The following is a 5452-nucleotide window of genomic DNA, read 5'->3' as shown; positions in this document are numbered from 1 at the left end:
TGAAGGAAATTGCTAACTGGCATTGTAGTAGATACCTATAGACGTCCAGTCCTTGCGCTAAAGATAGGTAGCATTGGCTCACACAACTACCTCTAACATCCTTCATGCTGGACACTGAAACATAAAAATGGTATCCACAAGTTCATCTGACTCTGGGGAATTAGATAAAGGACATCATTGCAAAAATCCCGAAGAATCCCTTTATAAATGACAAATTGACCATTTAAAATGTTCTCCAAAAAGTACAGTATGTATGCACAGTTAACACTGACAAAGTATTTTTATTGTCAGTACAGCTAGAAAACAAGATTAAAGTGAACGACCATGTATTATGAACCACAGACTGCTATTCCCCACCATAAGCCAACAGTTTCTAGCGACTGCCCATTAATAAAGACTTGCTGACACAATTCCTGTGCTAGGATTGACCGAACGGAACAAAGTGTCTACATATTGATGACCACAAACTAACCTTTCGTGCTTGCAGAGATACATGGATTAAAGTGAGCAAACAGCTTGCCATTCTAAGAGACCCCAAAAATAGTCTGCCATTGAGGCCTAACATTCATATCTGATGTTCTGTGAACACTAACAAACTATCTCTCCCTGTTGTCTGATCCAGGCTGGCACTGCAGAGATTGATGGCTGTGACTTGAGGCCTGTATTTCAGTAACTCTGCCTATTCCCCTTTGACAGAATTCTATAAACTGCTTCCTCTGGTAAATATGGTGGCTCCCACTCCATCTGTCTCTGTCAGGGAGACGCAGAAACACACACACACACACACACACACACACACACACACACACACACACACACACACACACACACACACACACACACACACACACACACACACACACACACACACACACACACACACACACACACACACACTACATAGAACCTACCACTACCAGCACAGCTACCAAAATACAGTGAGTGTTCCACACCTTCTCCATCTAAGAGCATTATTCATACACCCCCCCCCCCCCCCCCCACACACACACATTCTCCAGGGGAGCCAGCCAGTCAAGGGTCATCTGTGGGTTAGGGCTCTGAGTGGACACAGGGGGAGCTGCCCCCAACCCAACAAGACCCTCTCCATCTGTCTGCACAACGCAGCGTGGGTAAGGTCTGTCAGGAGAACAGGGACAGCAGGATACCAGGTGCTCTCCAAGGGAGGGTCACTGTGATATTTTCACTGAGACAGACCCAGGACTGTTTTTAGGGACGTGCTTCTCCTGGGTGTTCATGGGTATTTCTCGAGAGTCAAACGTCCAATTAACCCCCATGGCTCAGGAACATTTTCAGAAATTATTAAACGGTTCCCAAAAGGCTCATGCAATTAATTAAATGATGGGACACCAGGCCCACCTTATTGTTGCAGTGCAGAGTTCACGTGACACTAATCAATGGGTTTACCTTTGGCCTTGTTTAATATGTGACTGAAGGCGATATGCCGGCAAAACTAATTCTTTAATTGTAGGGCAGCTAATTAGACCATGATACCAAAACAGCTGGTTTTCTGTTATATTTTTCACATTGGATGGACCAGTGTTTTCATTTCCATTTCTGGCAGCTGCCATTCTTTCTTTCTGCTGGGAGGTTTAGATATTGGACCAGTCAGCACTGCAGCGAGAAAAATATATAATTTTCTTGTCGGAAACCGGCTGCCAGTTGAATAAACACTGCATTTAGACTTTTTGGTCCCAATGAAATCAATACAAATTATATGATTAATCATTTTCATTATATAGTCTCTGTCATGACAGTTTTTCATGAACAATGTTATATGACCTTGCAATGTACTGACCTAGCAAAGTAAAGCGCAACCAACATGAATTATTGTGCGTCACTGGCGAGTTGCAATTTGCCATTGAAGAGTAATACATGTTTAGACTAAGTTGTCATGGCGACTGTAGTTTATGAGTGCAGAAGACTAGCGTCATGCTGTCTTCCTGAATCATAATGGACTTGGGTCTTTATTCAGAAACGGTATAAGATGACCATCGCTGGCCTTTGTTGAGACTTCTATGATAAAAAACAGATGCGTTTGACTTCAGATTAGATCAATATTTAGCATAAACAAGAAAGAAATTGTACAATTAATTGTCTGTCCATGCGCCTGGAGCATAACCATGAATCCTGCTAAGAAATGGTTGCTAGCCACAGATCTTTTGAAATCCCAGACCATTTAATTTTAGTCACACCTCTAACTGTGGATCAGGCAATCAATGTGTAGCATTTCTCACAATGACTTGTATCACAAGAGCTCAATTCCTAGCTAGTAAGGAATGTGGGGATTCTAAATAGCAATGGGTGATTTTCCTACTTCTCCTGAAGGTGAGAAAATCATAATTCCCTATACCCCCTTCAATTATCTCTCTCTCTCTATCAATCTTAACAGCTGTGTTCACTTCCATAAGTAAGAGTCAATCACCCAAGAGGCTTTCATCAAAGCCTGCCAGGAAGACAAAGAGGCCGGCAGCCCTAGCTGCACTAACTGCCAATGTGTTTAAAGGGCCCTGATAGTAACGGCACGTTTGATCACCTCGCAGTGTGTAGGCCTCATATCCTCACATCTCTAAGACATCTTGTTTTGAGTTAAATCAGATTCAAATATGATATGCTAATGAAAAATATGAATAATTAGAACACACGCTGATCCACTCACAATCATTAACTGTGAATATGCTAAATTGACTCATTCACAATCAATTTCTCTTTCGTCTCTATGTGTTTTCATAATTCCTGTTCAAACTGCAAGTGGCTGAATCTATCTCACCAGAGAAATCATCAGAGTGAGGGAAACAGCGTCCCTGTGTCTCAGTATGTGTAGCCATGAATCTAATGCTGTCTGTCCAAAAAGAGATGGACATGTTGCTGCCTTAGCATTTCATTGATTGATGCCAGCGAGCGCTTGGCCTCCCTTTATAAAATAATTATACAAGAATTAGCCGATCAGCATTGAGGTAAGCTCAACTGTGGGTGGTCCTAGCGTAGCAAACCCACCCCTCAGAGGAGGCCAGTTCAGATATGGCTAGCTAGCTAGCTAAAATCGGCCCTTCCATAAGCCAAGAATGGACTTGGACTTGTGGTTTTTACTTAATTCTCCGTGCAGGCCAATGACTATAATTCTGATTCTTATCTAACCAAATTCATACATTGTGACACTGGCCCGAGTTGATTTAAGTTCAATATGTAGCCTAGATGTAGTGTGGGCTCATGTTAATGAGCTAATTTAGCTGGTTTATTGTTGCCCATGCAAGGGAGTTAGTCTAGCAAGAATTTTAGCCAGGTAGCCTAGTCTAGGACAACTAAAACAAAAAGTGTGTACTAGTGTGTGAGAGAGGCATATACTGTGTTGCCAACATGTTTGAGAGTATGATGGCATTGGCTATCCTGTAGTCTACATGAATCAATTAATGAAATTAAATGTTTGTGTCAAATTGCCCCTTGGCAACCCATCCCTTATGGGATTAATTGACACATAAACAAACATTACAATAATTCACTGTGATAATTCAGTGATAACCGGAAGAAGAATTTTCTACGTAGTGCGTTTGAACCAATGGTGTTTGAACTAATGGTTTGTAGAGCAAACATCACAATTATCACACCATCGGTTGTATGGGTTCTTTCCTAGCTTGGCTTTCCCAAGTTACCCACACACCGCCACTAAATACGAAAAAAAATTCCATCATTGATGCATTTAATCACCATTTTATTTCAGCGGGCTATCTCTATGAAATACCTTCTAAGCCTTTTCACAATGATATTGGGCTGGATGCTGATAGGGGAAACTTGCTGAATGATCAGAGAAATAATAGTCAACGTTTTTATTTTAGGCTATTTACAGAAAAGTACGTCCTGGATGCTTTGCTAGCAATAAACAACAAGAAATCCACAGAGCAGACCAATTGGATCCTAGTCTGCATGTAAATATTGGTGGGGCATATTCTCAAAATGTTTTAGATGCATGTCAGCAAAGCCACACCACTAAACAATATATTAATTGGACTTTAATGGTGCCCACAAACTGTTAGGGTCTACATAAAGCTGTCCCAACAGCAAAGTCCCAACACCTTACTACTGTTGCACCTGGCAAAGCCTTGTGTGGCAGCAAAACCATTCATTCAGCCACATTTACGGCCTTTAAAAAAAACATGGCTGATTTGCTTAAACAAGTGTGGTTTCTACTGACAATTGTGATGTACAAACTATAGCATAAGGGGACGTCGAGCAGATAAGAAGCAATCCGTAATTTTGATTTAAGAGATTAATGAGTGAGCTAGGACGGACGTAGTGAAAATAATTTTCAGCGACAGAATTCAGAACATGGGCTGTTCTTACAGTATTCTCCCTGTACACCAAGTCAGAAATGTAGAATAAACATAAGGGGCATATAAGCAGACAATGAAAGCTCTTACAAAATTTGATGATGACCTTTTTCTAAAACAGGCCATTGGTTACATGCACACAGGCTACTAACAGCTTCCAACACAACATACACTTATTACCTTCTTAGCTACAGTATACATATCTCCCTGGCATATTACATAATTTATGCAGCAGCATACAATACAATACATTTTTTAACTCACCTTGTTATGCCGTGCTCACTTTAACAGGAAGGTAGCACGGCGGTCCTTTGTGGGCAGATTATGTCGTCAAACTTTGTCATCAAAGTCTGGCATTCTCTGCATTTATGGTGCTTTCATGAGAACTGGGAACTCTGTTAAAAAACAAGGTTCAATCATGACCTTAGTGATCTTCAGGTCGGCGCTCTAGAAAGAGGAGTTGGATGACTGTTCAAAACATATTTTCCCAGTCGGAGCTCGATTTATTCCGAGTTACCAGTTGTATTGAACTCACTGAAATCTGAGATTTCCCAGTTCCTGAGATTCCAGTTGTTTTGAAAGCATCAGAAGTCATCCTGGTTTGACAGCATGGCCAATATTGAATGTTTATCCTTTTAAGCTTGGAAAAGAGACCCTTAAACCCAGACTTGGACCACAAATCCCTTCGACTGAATAGCAGACTAGTGATTGCTTTGCAATGATTGCAGTTAGCCACTTATTCCTTCCAAACAACTCATTGTTGAATTTGCAATTTCCAACTTGTTCTGTAATGTTTATGTCCAATGGCCAATGAGCACCGAAAGGTTTAGTCTAGAACTTCTCTTCATAATTTATCTTCATATGACAAGGATTTGCCAGTAGATTGTCGATTTGATTCATGATGACAGCTAGCTCGCTAGCTAAGATTTTGAAAGTAAGATGTTGACATGATCAGTCCATTCAAAGATACTGTAGATATAACGTGATTTGACTTTTATCTGTGGCCAATGACCTTGAGCCTTCTTGGATGGGCACAGCTAATGTAACTCCATGGCAGCACCCAAGGGGCTTGAATTTTCGGGTCGCCACTGGTCAAAACTACAGTCGAA

The sequence above is a fragment of the Oncorhynchus kisutch genome, linkage group LG29, assembly GCF_002021735.2.
Source record: "Oncorhynchus kisutch isolate 150728-3 linkage group LG29, Okis_V2, whole genome shotgun sequence".
Taxonomy (NCBI): domain Eukaryota; kingdom Metazoa; phylum Chordata; class Actinopteri; order Salmoniformes; family Salmonidae; genus Oncorhynchus; species Oncorhynchus kisutch.
The sequence above is the reverse complement of the archived record's forward strand: the minus strand, read 5'-3'. Positions refer to the sequence as shown.